The 19,987-nt window shown below is 43.9% G+C and overlaps 1 protein-coding gene across 2 annotated transcripts in view; it reads left to right on the top strand.

The window, feature by feature from the left end:
• Positions 1–19,987, top strand: part of LOC124612264 (irregular chiasm C-roughest protein) — a 1,966,673-nt gene that overhangs the window by 806,565 nt on the left and 1,140,121 nt on the right. The window lies entirely within an intron of this gene.

Genomic DNA, 19,987 nt, shown 5'->3' on the forward strand with positions numbered 1-19,987 from the left:
TAGACCACCACGGACACTTCAGATGATAGCAACAACGAAAAACGCAGCTCCGTCTACAACAGCGGGTTATTTGGTATTTCCTGTTTCGATTCAGGTCAGGATCATTACCAGCTGACCACAAACGGCAGCACAAAACGATGCTGACCAGTCCTGTCATACATTGATCATCGCTGACTTCATGTCTTAAATGAACTCGTTCTATAGGAGGTGTACGTCATACGCGAGTGACTATGATGATGATGATGATGATGATGATGATGATGATGAGGTCCCCTATTCCGAGGAGCGTAGGAAACGATGCGGGAGACGCGCACCGCCGACTAGGCCATTGCCTTCCTCTGACCGTGGTGGGGATGAATGATGATGATGAAGACAACACAACAACACCTAGTCATCTCGAGGCAGGGAAAAATCCATGACCCCGCCGGGAATCAAACTCGGGACCCCGTGCGCGTTAAGCGAGATCGCACCGCTAGATCACGAGCTGCGGACAAGTGACTATAGAAGGAACCTGATACCTCTGAAGGATATTGCCACAGGTTACTCAAAAACCGCACGTGCAGTACGTCAGTGCTTTAATAATTGACGCAGGTCCATTGCTTACCATAATGTCTGCCATTTCGATGACGTCAGTCAGTTTCTGAACGGATTATTCATAAGTATTTCTGGGGTTTCAGCAGATGAGTGCACGAAAACTTCAAGATATACGCAAAAATATCAATGGACAGAGCATATCCCAGGCTCTGTTCGTAAGACGATCTGTTACATTGTTGCAGAGCGCACCGCTGGGGGAAAGGCACGTCAAAACGTGTAGACAAGCCGTGCGCTCCGTATCGTCGCATCAAATTAGTTCACACCTGCAGACAGGCAACCGAATGAGAAGATTTACGAAGCAGATTGCTGTATTTGCGCTTTCCTACGTGGCAGCAGCTTATTGAAAGCACTCACTCTACCGCAGGTACTGAAGTTTGCCACACCACAAATGGTGACAATTTGAGGACCTGTAGTGTGAGTTCTCTATCCACTTATACGTATCTTATTTCCGTACATCTTGTAGATTTTGCGCAGTCCTATCCTTAACCCTGGAAGTAATTACGAGATTGGTCACGCAATGGAAACCACAGTGAAAATCAAAAATATTTTATTTGCAGCAGTTTTCTACATCTTCCAACTACTTCTCTACGTAGTCATCGCTCCAACTTAGACATTTGTCGTACAGTTGTACGTACTTTCCAATATCCTCGTCATAGAAGGCAGCAGCCTGCTCTTTCTACCACTTCTTTGCGCTGGTCTACAGTTCGTTGTCTGTGCCAAAATGTTGTCTTCATAGCCAGCGGTTCATATGATCACAGAGCAAAGTTTGGGCTGTATGGTGAGTGATCAAAAATTTTATGTTCGAGTATAATGACTTTCCTGGAGACTAGAAATCTACTCTGTAGGTATGAGCATGGGTTTCTAAAAAGACGGTCGTGTGAAACTCAGCTCGCGCTATTCGTCCACGAGACTCAGAGGGCCATAGACACGGGTTCCCAGGTAGACGCCGTGTTTCTTGACTTCCGCAAGGTGTTCGATACAGTTCCCCACAGTCCTTTAATGAATAAAGTAAGAGCATATGGACTATCAGACGAATTGTGTGATTGGATTGAAGAGTTCCTAGATAACAGAACGCAGCATGTCATTCTCAATGGAGAGAAGTCTTCTGAAGTAAGAGCGATTTCAGGTGTGCCACAGGGGAGTGTCGTAGCAACGTTGCTATGCACAATATACATAAATGACCTTGTGGATAACATCGGAAGTTCACTGAGCCTTTTTGCGAATGATGCTGTGGTATATCGAGAGGTTGTAACAATGGAAAATTGTACTCAAAAAATGGTTCAAATGGTTCTGAGCACTATGGGACTTAACATCTGTGGTCATCAGTCCCCTAGAACAAAGAACTACTTCCGGAATGAGCGCCTGAACCGCTAGACCACCGCGGCCGGCCGGAAAATTGTACTGAAATGCAGGAGGATCTACAGCGAATTGACGCATGGTGCAGGTAATGGCAATTGAATCACATTGTAGACAAGTGTAATGTGCTGCGAATACACAGAAAGAAAGATCCCTGATCATTTAGCTACAATATAGCAGGTCAGTAACTGGAAGCAGTTAATTCCAGCCGCGTGGGATTAGCCGAGCGGTCTAAGGCGCTGCAATCATGGACTGTGCGGCTGGTCCCGGCGGAGGTTCGAGTCCCCCCTCGGGCATGGGCATGGGTGTGTGTGTGTGTGTGTGTGTGTGTGTGTGTGTGTGTGTGTGTGTGTGTGTGTGTGTGTTTGTTCTTAGGATAATTTAGGTTAAGTAGTGTGTCAGCTTAGAGACTGATGACCTTAGCAGTTAAGTCCCATAACATTTCACACACATTTTTGAACATTTAATTCCATAAATTATCTGGGAGTAGGCATTAGGAGTGATTTAAAATGGAATGATCATATAAAGTTGAGCGTCGGTAAAGTAGATGCCAGACTACGATTCATTGGAATAATTCTAAGAAAATGCAATCCGAAAGCAAAGGAAGTAAGTTACAGCACACTTGTACGCCCACTGCTTGAATACTGCTCAGCAGTGTGGGATCCGTACCAGATAGGGTTGATAGAAGAGATAGAGAAGATCCAAGATCCAACGGAGAGCAGCGCGCTTCGTTACAGGATAATTTAGTAATCGCGAAAGCGTTACGGAGATGATAGATAAACTCCAGTTGAAGACTCTGCAGGCGAGACGCTCAGTAGCTCGGTACGGGCTTTTGTTGAAGTTTCGAGAACATACCTTCACCGAGGAGTCAAGCAGTATATTACTCCCTCCTACGCATATCTCGCGAAGAGACCATGAGGATAAAATCATAGAGATTAGAGCCCACACAGAGGCATACCGACAATCTTTCTTTCCACGAACAATTCGAGACTGGAATAGAAGGGAGAACAGATAGAGGTACTCAAGGTACCCTCCGCCACACACCGTCAGGTGGCTTGCGGAGTATGGATGTAGATGTGCTCACTGTGTGCTCATAACTGAAAATAGCGATGTGTCGCGATCGTCAGGCCTACTAGAGACACTTATCTACGCATCTGTGCAAAGCCTCGGCGATGTTCACTGTCGTTTTCATCGGACTTTACTTCCCGAAAAGCCCTCGTATGAATGACTTAGTATTTCCCTAGTTTCAATATAAATACACTACTTGGCATTAAAGTTGCTACACCACGAAGTTGACGTGCTACAGACGCGAAATTTAACCGACAGGAAGAAGATGCTGTGATACGCAACTGATTAGCTTTTCAGAGCATTCACACAATGTTGACGCCGGTGGTGGCTCCTAAAACGTGCTGACATGAGGAAAGTTTCCAACAGATTTCTGATACACAAACAGCAGCTGACCGGCGTTGCCTCGTGAAACGTTCTTGTGATGCCTCGTGTAAGGAGGAGAAATGCGTACCATCACGTTTCCGACTTTGATAAAGGTCGGATTGTAGACTATCGCGATTGTGGTTTATCGTATCGCGACATTGCTGCTCGCTTTGGTCGAGGTCCAATGACTATTAGCAGAATTTGCAATCGGTGGCTTCAGGAGGGTAATAAGGAACGCCGTGCTGGATCCCAACGGCCTTGTATCACTAGCAGTCGAGATGACAGGCATCTTATCCGCATGCCTGTAACGGATCGTGGAGCCACGTGTCGATCCCTGAGTCATCAGATGGGGACGTTTGCAAGACAACAACCATCTGCACGAACAGTTCTACGACGTTTGCAGCAGCATGGACTATCAGCTCGGAGACCATGGCTGCGGTTACGGTTGACGCTGCATCACAGACAGGAGCGCTTGCGATGGTGTACTCAACGCCGAACCTGGGCGCACGAATGGCAAAACGTCATTTTTTCGGATGAATACAGGTTCTGTTTACAGCATCATGATGGTCGCATCCGTGTTTGGCGACATCGCGGTGAACGCACATTGGAAGCGTGTATTCGTCATCGCCATACTGGCGTATCACCCGGCATGATGGTATGGGGTGCCATTGGTTACACGTCTCGGTCACTTCTTGTTCGCATTGACGGCACTTTGAACAGTGGATGTTACATTTCAGATTTGTTACGACCCGTGGCTCTACCCTTCACTCGATCCCTGCGAAACCCTACGATTCAGCAGCATAATGCACGACCGCATGTTGCAGGTCCTGTACGGACCTTTCTGGATACAGAAAATATTCGACTGGTGCCCTGGCCTGCACATTCTCTGGATCTTTCACCAATTGGAAACGTCTGGTCAATGGTGGCCGAGCAACTGGCTCGTCTCAATACGCCAGTCACTACTCTTGATGAACTGTGGTATCGTGTTGAAGCTGCATGGGCAGCTGTACCTGTACACGCCATCCAAGCTCTACTCAATGCCCAGGCGTATCAAGGCCGTTATTACGACCAGAGGTGGTTGTTCTGGATACTGATTTCTCAGGATCTATGCACCCAAATTGCGTGAAAATATATTCACATGTCAGTTCTAGTATAATATATTTGTCCAATGAATACCCGTTTATCATACGCATTTCTTCTTGGTGTAGCAATTTAAATGGCCAGTAGTGTACAATTTCAGTTACCTGCTGCAACGTCCTAAGTGAGAGAAGGCCTGCTGGTCAGATTAATCGCTTTAGTTTCTTGTAGAAATGGCTGGCTTTCACCATATCCACGTCATTTCAGGAGGAATGAACGGTTGGGGTGAAGGTGTGGTAGAGGCAGCAGATTTACGGCTGAGCAGCATTCCCCTCAAAACTCGCGAGTGGTTGCAACGGGTCGGTCCGCGGAAGAGAACTGCTTGTGAGGGCAAGCCGACCGCCGCTGTCCGCATTACACTGTCTGGAAGGTAGGTGGCTAGTCGTACACGCACCACCGACGTGCTGCCAAGTCGAGACCTGTGTGAGCAGCTAAGGTGGGGGAGGGGGGGGATAAAGAGGGATGGGGGCCGACGGGACGCGGTGGTGTTGCCGCTACATTAAGAATAATTGAAGCACCCTCGGGAATCGCCGCAGGGGGAGCAAACGGGCAGCGCGGAATGTGCAAATGGCAGAGCCGTGTCGGCCGCTTGTGCTCCTCGTCAGGCAACTTCGCCCGCAACAACGCCGCCTCTCGCTGGCGGCTGCCGCCCCCGCGCGCCGTGCTTTACGGCCCCGCAGAGAACTGAAATAATTAAAATTGGTTAACTGCGCAACTCCGGCGCTTCGGGGCCGCCCGGCGCGAAACCGCCCCGCGCGGGCGCCGCCCGATCCGGTGCGTGTTACACGGCGCCCCCGCCCCACGCCGACAGACAATGTCTGAAGATGATTTTGCGGAAACAGCCGAAACGACGATAATATCCTCCCTCGCTCCTTCAAGCTGAACCACCACAGAGCTGAAACCGCTGTTGCTAAGCTCGCGCTCCCTTGCTGAAGTTCAGAATGTTACATCGCACTATTAATCACAACAAAAACTGTGAGTGATAAATCTCTATGCATAAAAAGAAATGTCCTTACAGACTGACTCGTCATCGCTAGCCCCAAACCGTTTAGGACAGAGAGTAGAAATTTGGGGACGTTGTCGAGATCACAGCGTAGGTGTCGTTTAAGAAGGAATTTTTCGAAATTACACACGTATGGGAGTCTAGATGGAGATGAAAGGTTTTTTTGAAAATGTGTCGCTATTAAGGCAGCTTTATAGCTAGAACTACGAAAATTGGAAGCAAATAACAAAAAAATACGTGTTTCAGCATTTTTGGAAATTTGACTACTAAGGGGGAGAAATTGTGGGTAAAAGATTTTTCTGAAAATATATCATTATTGAAGCACTACTAAAGCGTTTGTAAAGCTACTGCTATGAAAGATGATATCCGATTCTAGCTTCGAAATTAAAAAACGTACGTATTTCTCGGTTTTTAAAAATTCGCCCCCTAAACGGGTGAAATAGGAGGTGAAAATTTTTATGAAAATATTTCGCTATAAAACCATTTCTAAAGCTAAATATACAAAAACGGTTAGAAACAAAAAGTACGTGTTTCAGTGTTTTTGAAAATATTTCGTTACATTGAAACATTTGTGAAGCTAAATCTATGAAAATTGCTATTCGACTTCTAATTGAGTATACAGTATGTTAGGGGATGGAAGTTTGTGTGGATATACCACCACAAGAACTCAAAATGCGGGGTCAACAAATGCGTCTGACTTCAGCTGCGATATTCGCTTATTGGCCAGTACATTCGGAAAAGACCATGCTTCTATGGCCTTAATTAGCGCGAAAGGTTTAGATGTTGCAGTTTGTGAATACATCAAAGTTCGGTTAAGGAAAAATAGAAAGAAATCAATGCAGACCACCAGCGAAATAGTGGCCGCTAAGTTAGTTTCACTCGATAGAACTTCTCTCAAGTCTCAAATTGTAACATGCGCTGTGTGATAATTACACTAGAGAGCAGACATGTCGGAACATGTAGACAGACATCGTGCTCCACATTGTCGGATCGAATTAGTTCATTCCTACAAATACGCAACCCAAACGACGGAATTCTAAAACGGGCTGTTGTCGTGGCGTCTTCCTTGGCAACAACAGCAGCGGCAACTCAGATTAATTAGAATTTGGAAATTTGTGGTAAGTTCCTATGGGACCAAACTGCTGAGATCTTCGGTCCCTAGGCTTACACACTACTTAATCTAACTTAAAGTAACTTACGCTAAGGACAACACACACACACATTCCAGGAGGAGGACTCGAACCTCCGATGAGGGGGTACCGCTCGAACCGTGGCAAGGCGTCAAAGACCACGCGGCTACCCCGCGCGGCGATTAATTAGATGCACGTACTAATAACCGCAGTGTCTCCGTGAGATGTTCTGTCCAATGGTGTGTGTCTGTTTTCTGTGTGTCTTTAATTTTCGTGTAATTGTCTTCTGGAACCCTGTACATAGGGGTAAGTTAATGAACTTACTGGAAAAAGTGAGAAAAAAATACTCCGTTGGGAGCAACAGATTAACTTTTCAAGTGCATTAATCCATGCCACTTTTTGTTTACATTTATAAGGAATGGATTAATGCACTTATGTACAGGGTTCCAGAAGACAATTACACGAAAATTAAAGACACACAGAAAACAGACACACACCATTGGACAGAACATCTCACGGAGACACTGCGGTTATTAGTACGTGCATCTAATTAATCGCCGCGCGGGGTAGCCGCGTGGTCTTTGACGCCTTGCCACGGTTCGAGCGGTACCCCCTCATCGGAGGTTCGAGTCCTCCTCCTGGAATGTGTGTGTGTGTTGTCCTTAGCGTAAGTTACTTTAAGTTAGATTAAGTAGTGTGTAAGCCTAGGGACCGAAGATCTCAGCAGTTTGGTCCCATAGGAACTTACCACAAATTTCCAAATTCTAATTAATCTGAGTTGCCGCTGCTGTTGTTGCCAAGGAAGACGCCACGACAGCAGCCCGTTTTAGAATTCCGTCGTTTGGGTTGCGTATTTGTAGGAATGAACTAATTCGATCCGACAATGTGGAGCACGATGTCTGTCTACATGTTCCGACATGTCTGCTCTCTAGTGTAATTATCACACAGCGCATGTTACAATTTGAGACTTGAGAGAAGTTCTATCGAGTGATACATGCCTTTTGTTGTGTGTATTCTAGTTTACAAGCAGTTATCTTCTGAAACGACAGAGATAATTGTGAATAACATTGTATTTTTTTTTTTTTTTCAAAATCTGCATCGGGTCATTAATGCTGTTATGTTTTGACACTTTCAAACATGCTACAGTGAATGAGTTTCTATCAAATATTAAACGTGTGCTAAATTTTCTTGCCTTTTGGTCTATGTAAAACCTTAGCCAGTTTCCAAAACTAGTTTTCCTGGCAGCTTTGGTCAGTTAGAATCGTGCCTGTGTTACATGTACATTGTGTGTGTTGTATACCTATCGAGCGTTACAACAAACGATCGCTTTCTTTAATGTATGCCATCAGTGTCTTACTAGTCTCCCCTAAAACCTGGGCGCTATTAGCCGTCTAGAAACTGAGTGAGGATATGAAAATGGCTCGATAACCTACAGAACATTTTATTCTACATCGCTATACTCTTGTCTGTTACTTAATAATAAATAGTATTTGCAGCAGAACTGAAATTGTCTGTTTATTTCTCGTTTTATTCAAAAATTGTTGATTTGTAATATGAAACACAGGGATGTTCTAGTAAAAATAAAGAAAACAATACAGATTTATCATACAGCGCCAAAAAACGCAATTTACTCAACGAAAAGGTAAAATAAAATAAAAACTCAAAAGAAAAATACATCAAACATTGCTTCAATACTTTATCGAACGTATATAAAACATGCTCCTATTATTCATACGCAAATTCTGCATTGATCAGTAACAACAGGAAACTCTTGCCTTCCATTATGTTGAAGAACCTTGTATTTAGTACAAAATAACAACAATAATTATATGTATACTTTTTATCTTTGTGCATGTAAATTGTTCTCGCAACAGAAGTAATTGCTTTGGTTACGCAAAAGCGTCGAAGTTAATGGATCAACTAATTTTTATTGCTTGTAATATACAGTTTATATTCTGTAAGAATATAAAACGCGCGGTAGGCTAACACTGAATCATGCGCGGTACTAATTACGTGCAAAACAAGCAACCAAACAATCAAAGCAAATAGAAGTCGTCGGCTCCCATTTTCTGTTTTACGCAATCATTTCTTCCCCTACTAATTCTACCAATACTAACGGTAATCCAACCACTTACCTCGTCATTTATGTAGTGTACCAAAACTATCGAACGAAGTAAATGTGCAAATGCAGCACGTCGTGGCCAGGCGAACCGTACACTATTTCTGACCTGAAACTACAGTGCGTTTTAAAAACTTTGTACAAGCCAAATAGACTGGGACTCACTTGGAATATTAGCTGACACGTATGTACGTAAAACGTATGTAATGTAAAACGATTTGCAAGTATTGGTAGCATTTCCCAGTGTAATCCCCCATGAAGATAATAGCAGGTGGCATGTAGAATACAGCGGTAAGAGCCACGCAAACGAATATATCACTTAGTTGATTTTAGGCACTAATTTCCATCGCTCAGTCTCTACACAGCGAATAACAAAAAAGTTTAAAAAAATAATAACAAAAAAAAGAGAGTGAGCCACAAAGCCGCGGCGCGTCGGCACCAAAACGAGGATATCATTCCATGAATGCAAAGCAGGAAACAGAGAGAGGCAAATTCGAAACAATGGCCGCCGTCCGCTAACAGCTTCAATTCGGGTTGGAAAAATGCCAGCTCGGTTTTAAAGCAACTCGCTGCCAAGTGCATTCCGACATTTCCAGACCGATTAGATTGGCTGTACCACGAGGGGGAGGCAGGGAAGAGGAGGGGCGGGCGATTTGTGCAGGGTAGGGGGTGGTTGGCAGACTGCGAGAATGCTGAAACGTTCGCGGTGGCAACGGGTGCATCGTAGCATCCTGGGAAAGTGGGTGAACGTACGTTTGGTCGTCGACAGCAAACGTTCTGTGTCCGGATTAAGAAACGTGAATATTCTACTAAAATAGATATGTTCAATACATAGCGTGCGTGCCTTTACCCTGAAGATAAATGGTTATAGCAGTGCGAAATGCTAATATAATTACGTCGTAAAAAAATAAACAAGACAAGTACGAAGATTGTTTCAGGTAGCTTTGCTTTCGTACTAGATCTAATGTTAGGGAGGCCCAGAAGCTGTTAATACGAGCTAGTTACTCTTCCTTTTCCTATTGGTATACCAGTAATAATGGTAGAAACTTGCCATTTTATGTTTACAGTCAGTCTGATACATTCCTTTGTTTGGAACTCTTGCGTCTCCGTACTATAATAATGTGCATCATTGTAGTAGGTGGGTAATAAACAAAGATGAAATGGAGAATTCATGGACAGATCTGTTTTTCTTTAAAGTAAGTGGAGCAATCATCAAACCGAACATTGTTTTAAGCAACACGATCCTTTCTAAGATATAGTTCCCTTGGATGTGGTTTTGCCGTTGCTTTGCTCTTACCTTTGAACTGATTTACGCAGACAGTTACAGCGGGACCTATAGTTCAAGGTTAGAGTTGCAAGAGTGCTGTAGGTTGCTGTAGACAACCATACGTCAGCGTAAACCGCTTTGGTCAGTTAAGGTCTTACTTGCAGCACCTGAACGTTGGGTTTGTTGGATCGTTTGTTGCATGCCTTTTGGGCAGTACTTTACAACGATCGCTTTCTTTACGTATGCGATCAGCCTTACTAGATTCCTCTAAAAGCTGGAAGTGGTTAACTGTCTAGAAACTGAGAGCGGATATATAAAGGGCTGGGGAGCTACGGGACATTTTTGTCCTACATAGTAATCCCAAGTCTGTTACTTTAGAATAAACAGCATTTGTAACAAAACTGAAATTGTCGATGTTTAATTGAGATTTTATTCGAAAATTGTTGATTTGTAACGTGAAACCGAGGGATGTTATAGCAAAATAAAGAAAACAATACAGATTTATCATATAGCGTTAGAAAACGAAATTTCCTCAGCAAAAAGGTAATATAAGAAAAACGCAAAACAAAAATACGAGTATATCAAAAATCGCTTCAAAACTTCGTCGAGCATACTGAAACATGTTTCTGTTATTCATAAACAAGTTTCGCATTTATCACTGATAACCGGAACTCTTGGCTTTGATTATAATGAAGAACGTTCTTCTGAGTATAAAATAACAATAATATGCAAGTAAGCTGTACTTACATCAAAAGTGATTTATTTGGTTACATAAAAGCCTAGAAGTTACGCGATCAACTAATTTTTATTACTCTTAAAATGCGATTTACGTTCGGTAAGAGTATAAAATACGCAATGAGCTAACACTGAATTACCTGAATAATTATGTGCGAAACAAACAACCAAACAAAGAAAGAGAATTCGTCAGCTTTCATTTTCTCTCTTACACATTCATTTATGTTTCTTTCCCTACCAATTCCACCAGTGCAACCGGTAATCCTACGATTTATTACGTCGTTTATGTACTGTACCAAAACTATCGAACCGTAGTTTTGGCAGAACGCAACTCTATTCAACATGGATTCCGAACCACTGTGCAATCGTCATTTTTCACATCAACAGACATTGCTAGAGATGAAAGAAGTGATACATGACTGATAAAAATCGAAGGAGTCACCGGGGATCGAAACCGAGACCTTTGGATTTGTAGTCTGTGCCATTTACCATTCAGCCACCGAGCTCAAAACCGAATGAGATGGTGTAGTGGTGAAGATACCACCCTCGCATTCGGGAGGACGGCAGATCAAATCTCGACCACCCATCCACATTTAGGTTTTCTTTGACTTTCCTAAATCGCTTAAGTCGATCGACGGGATAGTTGCTTTACAAGTACATGCCTAATTTCGTATATCACATTTACTTGGTCCGTACTTACAGCCGTGTCTAATGACCTAGTGGGCCGACAGGACGTTAAGCTTTAACATTCCTTGCCCCCTTTTCCTAAATTAAACGAAGTCTCTATGGTACTTGACATTCCTCATCAATTATGCTTACATATTTTTTTACGCATGTTCGATCAAGCATCACATTTTTCAGTGCGCTCAGCACACGCGCCTTTACTCACTACCTCATGTGCTACGATTTCAACCTGCTTTTTTGATATTGTTATCGTGCATACACGCTAAGTTTCCTTACGTAGGTATTCAACCACGTTTTTGCTGTAGTCTATAATACCTGCCGACAGCGCAGAGAACACATACACAGTAACGACATACAGGGCGACAATTATTGGACTACATGAAAAAAAAAAGAAATTAGTTACGAACTACGGCGTGCACACACTTTATTCAACATGTAAATGTCACTGCAGATATCCGGGTTTAGATTATGACATGTTGGACACGTCTGCCGTCATTGTCGATGACGTGGCGCAAACGAATAGGGGAATTCTGCATTACACGCTGAAGTGTAGGAACATTGATGCTGTCGATGACCTACTGAATGACCATTTGCAGCCTATCAGTAGTTTTGAGGCTATTTCTGTACACCTTGTATTTAATATAGCCCCACAAAAAGGAGTCGCATGTCTTCAGATCCGGAGAATATGGCGGCCAATCTAGGCCCATGCCTGTGACCTCTGGGTACCCCAGAGCCAGAATGCGTTCCCCGAAGTGCTTTTTCAGGACATCACTCTCCTGCTTCGATGGCAACGAGCTCCGTCTTGCGTGAACCACATCTTGTCGAAATCTGGGTCACTTTGGATGATGGGTATGAAATCATCTTCTAAAATCTTAACGTACCGTTCGGTAGTCACCGTGCCATCGAGGAATATCGCACCGATCATTCTGTGACCGAACATTATACACCACACAGTCACCCGTTGAGGGTGAATAGACTTCTAGATCGCGAAATGTGGATTCACAGTCCCCCATATGCTCCAATTTTGCTTATTGACGAACCCATCCAAATGAAAGTAGGATTCGTCGCTAAAGCAAGCCACGAATGCGCATGCTAATTCCTACCATGCTTCACGGCCAGCCTTGCTGTTTGAGCGTCCTAATGCAAACCATTCATATTTTATTTCATATAGTTCAGTAATTGTCACCCTGTATTTACGGCCCACAGACAGGCAAGAGTCTAATCTCAACTCTTTGCTGCATGGGGTAGTAACGAAACCGCGATACCATAGAGGTCTTATAAAAACACGTCACATAGGAACACGGGATAAAAATTGCTAAATAACTCTACACGAAACTGGGCAGTAGCTTGCAGAACGATTAGGGACGTACAGTTCAAGAGTTACAACCGGAGAAGGGTACACTGACATTTTCATAAACTGTTTCTCCTTTTATCTGCTCTAACAACTATGAAACGTCTCAAATGTGAGCACATTCAATAATTAAAGGGACAAATTGGTGCAGAAAAAAGCTGTGCACTTTTAAGACATAGAAACTTTAGCTAATTCTCAACATAAGCCCCACCAGAATTAATACCCTTGTCCCAACGATGAATTAGTTCTTCTTTAGGCCTCAGGCATGGAAGTGTTGTTGTTTGAGCCTCTTTCCTAAAAATTCTTTGACCTCCTTCTTGTTTGCTTTGTCTTTTGGACTCTGGTTCTAAATGAACCCAGGTTGTATCACACGTGCTTAGAAGAGTCACCGTCTCATTCACAGCATTCGTTCAAGTCAGTCTGTGCACCCTCTGAGTCATATTTCCTTATACTGGTCGTTAACTCTTTCGGCGCCCATCTCGCACTTCTTTTTTATACTTTGACTTATTACTGATAACGTTACTTACTGTGCCAACCCTTACTACAGCAGTTTTTGCTATATGTTTAACTGTAATGCTTCGGCCTTCACGAGTAGTATTGTCATTACGACTTTAAAGCGAAGGGATTGACGCTTCAACTGGCCGGCCAAGACGTTGTTCGTCAGTCTCTGAGGTTTTGAAGTATTCTACCCACTTATAAAAATTTCCGCAGTTCGTAGAACTTTCACCACACTGTAAAATTAACCAAAAAAAAGACTTTAGCCGGTTTTTACCTTCTGAAAGCAAAAAAGGGATCACAGAACTTGGCACAGATAATGTGGAAACTTCAAGTGGATTCGCCGTCTTTAAAGACAATACTGGAGGTTATATACAAAACCTCTGCTATCCGTCCACTGTTGTCTGCCGATCCCAGAAATGGCAACCTGAAGTCATGAAAATTCATAACTTCTCCCAAAAATTGTGTGAGTTTTACATCAGTTTGTCTCTCAAATTATTAAATGACCCTCGTACGTTGCTGCTGCTCTTTGCAATCCGAAGACTTGTTTGGTGGTGCTCACCAAACTGTTCTACCAGATTCAAGTCTCACCAACTCTGCATAATTACTGCACCCTACACCCTTGCTGTAGTCAAGACTTAGTCTCCCTCCACCGTTTTTACCTCCCACGCACTTTCCTCTGCTACGAAACTATTTCTTGATGACTGTGAATGTCACGAATCAGTTGATACCTTCTTACTGAAGTTATGCCATACATTTATTTTCTGCTGAATTTAATTCAGTACCTCTTCATTCGTTTCCCGATGTATCCATCTCACCATTAACATTCGTCGGTAGCAGCACATCTGAATAGTTTCTATGTCCATTTCGTCTGCACTGTCTGTCATCCACGTTTCACTTTCTCGAAGAGCTACTCCCAGATACATTCAGAAAAACTGCCGATATTAAAATATTTGCCGTTTTTGGAAAAGCTTTTCTTACTTTTGTCAGTCGGTATTTTATATCCTCTTTACGTCTGCCGTATTCAGTTATTTTACCGCCGAAATAATAAAACTCTGCTAGTATTTTTAGCTCTCATTTCAGAAAGTCATTCGCTCGGCGCCACCTAATTTAATTTGACTAAATTCCAGTAGCCTTACTTTTACTCGTACCTTCTCGTTAAACTGCTCTTCCACGCCATTTGACGTCTGTGTCACAACTACATTTGTCATGTGACAAACCTAAAGCTTTTATTTTTTCATCGCGAAATTTGATTCCTTTTCCAAATTTCTCGTTCATTCTTTTTACTATCTGCTGTATAACATGTTGGGTTAAATAACCTGGGGGACACGCAACATCGAGTCTCTCATCCTCTTCTCAAGTGGTGCTTTCCTTTCTTATCCTTTGACTTCTAGTATTGAAACCATACACCAACGAATATGTACACCGTCTGTCCAAAAAGCTGCAAAGCTGATTTTATTCCTGGCATACAAGCGACGTCATCTTAGTGATTATAATGGCGGCTTGAGCTACGTAACAACTGTAAACATTCGACCTGTTAGTTGTAAGCACTCAGTGTTAAGTAGCGCACAATGTTGTCACAAATCGCTATGAAAGAAAATCTCTAAATAAAATGCTGAGACACTCCAGATTGCTCATCAAAAGAGAAATGTGCAGAAAATTTGTCACGCACGTCTTGACACTCAATCAAAAATAACGACGCGTGGACGCCTGCCGCATCTTAGTTGAAATGTAAAACGCGGTTGATTCTCTCTGAAAAAAATCTTCACAGATGACGAAACTTGCTGTTATAAATACCAACCTACCACAAAACGACAGTGTACAGAAGGTAACGTAAAAGATCAACTCTTTGATGACATAACTGACAACTCGAGCACGTGTGACGCGACATGTGAACAAGATCGCAAAGGAATTTTCTGACAGTTTCACGTGGTTGTATGAATTTTCTGTGTGTTGTATTCAAGTGGGATGGACGGGGGTGCTGTGTAGAACAATGATGCATTAAAATCACTAACTTATCTTTTCTCTATTTTTTACCGATCCAGTCTCGAAACATTTTGGATTCATGTGGTATAATACCGGATGAGTGAAAATTTGAACATCGTTTTTCTTGAGTACGTTGCGCATTGTGTCAACTAATTTGTCACCTTCCAGTTTCTGACACCTTAGTGAGCTATGCGTAATGTTTTTAAGTTATCCTCGGTTTCCTTACCTGACTGCTCTATAAGATAGCCTAACGTGTTGGGAACGGTACAATCAGGTATCACTTGTTTCTAAATTACTGCCTTCCTTTCTTGTCTCAGGATTATTAGGATTGCCAGTTTTAACCTTAAAAAATTATAATGATGGATCAGTGAAAATTTGAAGGCCGCTTTCCTCGAATATGCCTTCCACGATATAAAGTAATGGGCCACCTGCTGATGTCCGACATTATTCCGAGTTAAACGTAATTTTTATAAGTGTCAGTTTATTTTAGCTAACATGTCTGCTCGGCGCGGAGTCGCTGGAGCACGTTACGGACTGGCGGACGCCTAAACGTGAGCACTGGCGACCTCTGCGACTGGCGCCAGTAGCGTGGGAGCGCGTCGCACATGGCTCGCAGCTGCGTGCACGCACACCCACGCAGCCGGCTATTTCTCTCCTCCCTCCCTGCCAAGGCCAATCCCACACACACACACACACACACACACACACACACACACACACACAGGCTCTCGCTGACAGCGGCCGGCCCGCGGGCCAACCCCCTCCTTGTATCAATTTGCTGCAGACGCCCCAATCGCCGTGACGCTAAATCACGCCGTCACATCCGAATTAAATCGCGTCTCTGTTAGCCGAGAGCGGTCCATTCACTTCGGCAGCTACAAGCGACCGCTCACCCGTCCGTTCTTCTCTGCCCGTTCCCGTTTACCGTACCCTGCTCCAGCCCTTTTTAACGTATTAAGAGCCGATTGGGACCGGAAAAATTCTCTTGTGTCTGTGCGATGCGGATTTTTTTCTTTCTTTCCCTTTCTTTCGCTGAACGATCGATGCCTTCGTCGGAGACTATTCGACTTTCGAGCGCTTTTACCGTGGGTCACATTCTGTGCACCTAAGTTCCAACTGATATGAATAATACGTAGCTTTCAAAATGGCGTCTGTAACGGAGACGCGTTCCAGCCAGGTATCTGTCACTGACTTTCTTTCGGAAAACCAAAGCACCGCAGATATTCACCGGCATTTGCAGAATGTCTACGGAGACAAGGCAGTCAACAAAAGCACGTTGAGTCGTTGGGCGAAGCGTCTGTCCCATGGCAACAATGCCGTGCAAATCTGTCCGATTTCCTGCGTTCCAAGCCACCGCACAAAGCTGTGACCCTTACAGTGTTGGAGCCTGTGGACGTCCTCATTCGCACAACCGAACATCTCGTTGCACAACTAGCCTGACACAAGTCTGCGCACCCGAGAGGAGGTGACAGAATTTCATTGCACTGTTCTTTCTCATCCACCCTGCAGCCCATGTCTCACACCTTCCGAGTTCCATGTGTTTCTCCCAATGAAGGATGCTCTCAGCGACAAGCAGTATGTGGATGATAAGGAGGTTATTGGCAGCAAGACATTGGCTCCGACGTCGACCAATAGACTGGTACCGGTGCTTCCAGTAAGGTTGTGTAAGGCAATCGCACAGAACTGAGATTATGTATTCACCTCATCTTGCGCTTTGAAATTTTCATTTTTTCCGCTCTCTGTCAAACAGTCTTCAAGGAACTTCGTTTCCGGATGAAAATATGCTCCGAACATGGCTCCACGAGTTCTTCACCCACCAGCAACATGGTTTCTACAGTAGCGGAATCGAAAATTAACACATCGTAGGCAGACTGTTTAAATAGCAAAGGAGAACATACTATTGATGACTACAGTCTGTATTATGTGTATGTTCGCCCCGGTAGTTGGTGACTAATTTGGGTCTGGGAAATGATGATGAGGAACCTCAGGCTGCAGAAGAAGAAAAAGTGCATGCTGAACTGCCGCCAGTTGAAGGTGACAGTGGAGGTGCTAAACTGTGCTACTGCTAAAGACTGAATAAGATACCTCACTCTCTGAATACTGTAATCTATGACTGCAATTATCTATCGCCTTATTTATGTCATTCCATTGTAGCCATTTTTGTTACTGTTTCTGTGGAATAAAAAAAAAGAAAAAAAAAGTGGTCAGCGAGACAGAATGTCAATCCTAAGGGCCCGGGTTCGATTCCCGGCTGGGACGGAGATTTTCTCCGCTCAGGGATTGGGTGTTGTGTTGTCCTAATCATCATTATTTCATCCCCATCGACGCGCAAGTCGCCGAAGTGGCGTCAAATCGAAAGACTTGCACCTGGCGAACGGACTACCCTACAGGAGGCCCTCGTCACACGACATTTACATTTACGTTATGTGTATCTGTTGTTTTCATGAAACTTACGGGAAAAAACTACGAACTTATGCACCAATATAATAAATCACTTTTTGTGCTCTGACGAGATGCTACACCCAATTGATACGTGTTGTATGATTTCCGTATCTTCGGATATCAAAATTAGGTCGAGGCAGAATCTGTTAGGGTGATCACATGTCTGGTAGTATTTAGTAACTATAATAACAGGGAACAGATCGTTGGTATTCTCCTTTCAACTGCTGCCAATATCAGTTGCTGAAAAAATTTGAGTGTCGAATAAATTACTGACGTTTGGTGGCAAAAATTTCTTGAATCACATTGGGACGTAGCGATTATAGTACTGTCAATAGAGTTTTATATCTTTTGATGGTGTAAAAGGTATTGAAACCGGTACTGTATTAACAAAAATACACTACTGGCCATTAAAACTGTTACACCAGGAACAAATGCAGATGATAAACGGGTATTCATTGAACAAATATATTATACTAGAACTGACATGTGATTACATTTTCACGAAATTTGGGTGCATAGATCCTGAGAAATCAGTACCCTGAACAACAACCTCTGGCCGTAATAACGGCCTTGATACGCCTGGGCATTGAGTCAAACAGAGCTTGGATGGCGTGTACACGTACAGCTGCCGATGCAGCTTCAACACGATACCATAGTTCATCAAGAATAGTGACTGGCGTATTGTGACGAGCCAGTTGCTCGACCACCATTAACTAGACGTTTTCAGTTGGTGAGAGATCTGGTGAATGTGCTGGCCAGGGGAGCAGTCGAACATTTTCTGTATCCAGAAAGGCCCGTACAGGACCTGCAACATGCGGTCGTGCATTATCTTGCTGAAATGCGGAGTTTCGCTGGGATTTAATAAAGGTTAGAGCCACGGGTCGTAACACATCTGAAATGTAACGTCCACTGTTCAAAGTGCCGTCAATGCGGACAAGAGGTGACCGAGACGTGTAACCAATGGCACCCCATACCATCATGCCGGGTGATACGCCAGTATGGCGATGACGGATACACGCTTCCAATGTGCGTTCACCGCGATGTCGCCAAACACGGATGCGACCATCATGATGCTGTAAACAGAACCTGGATTCATATGAAAAAATGACGTTTTGCCATTCGTGCACCCAGGTTCGTCTTTGAGTACACCATCGCAAGCGCTCCTGTGTGTGATGCAGCGTCAAGGGTAACCGCAGCCATGGTCTCCGAGCCGATAGTCCATGCTGCTGCAAACGTCATCGAACTGTTCGTGCAGATGGTTGTTGTCGTGTAAACGTCCCCATCTGTTGACTCAGGGATCGAGACGTTGCTGCACGATCTGTTACAGCCATGCGGATAAGATGCCTGTCATCTCGACAGCTGGTGATACGAGGCCGTTGGGATCCAACACGGCATTCCGTATTACCCTCCTGAAGCCACCGATTCCATATTCTGCTAACAGTCATTAGATCTCGACCAACGCGAGCAGCAATGTCGCGATATGATAAACCGCAATCGCGATAGGCTACAATCCGACCTTTATCAAAGTCGGAAGCGTGATGGTACGCATTTCTCCTCCTTACACTAGGCATCACAACAACGTTTCACCAGGCAACGGCGGTCAACTGCTGTTTGTGTATGAAATATCGGTTGGAAACTTTCCTCATCTCAGCACGTTTTAGGTGTCACCAGCGCCGCCAACCTCGTGTGAATGCTCTGAGAAGCTAATCATTTGCGTATCACAGCATCTTCTTCTTGTCGGTTAAATTTCGCGTCTGTAGCACGTCATCTTCGTTGTGTATCAATTTTAATGGCTAGTAGAGTATTTTGCGATCGAGACTGAAAAAGTTTATATCACTAATGATACAGAATTTTATTTTCTCCCGTGTATGGAGACCATCACGCCTTATTGACGTCCCTACTCCGTTATTAGAAACTACACAGAGGAATAATACCTTCCACTGCACAAACATTATCTCTTTTAGCGAGCGCTTAACTTAACTGGAGATAATTACGGTGTATCACCTCTGCTGCATCGTATCGTTGCAGCGTACACTCAGACTAATGAAGAATTACGCATAATTGAATCCTTCGGAGCTATAGACACTTTCCCGAGTGCAGCGAACGCGGAAACTGCCACGGATGATTTCGGGGAGCACGACACAGCGACGAGTAACGTTTCAGCTCGAATTCCACGTGCGGTCGTCAGGATGCCCTATTTGGGGTGTAAGGGTGTGTGGCATATAGAAAACGCCACACGATTCGTGTTTCCGGGAAA

The sequence above is a fragment of the Schistocerca americana genome, chromosome 4 (assembly GCF_021461395.2).
Source record: "Schistocerca americana isolate TAMUIC-IGC-003095 chromosome 4, iqSchAmer2.1, whole genome shotgun sequence".
Classification (NCBI taxonomy): Eukaryota; Metazoa; Arthropoda; class Insecta; order Orthoptera; family Acrididae; genus Schistocerca; species Schistocerca americana.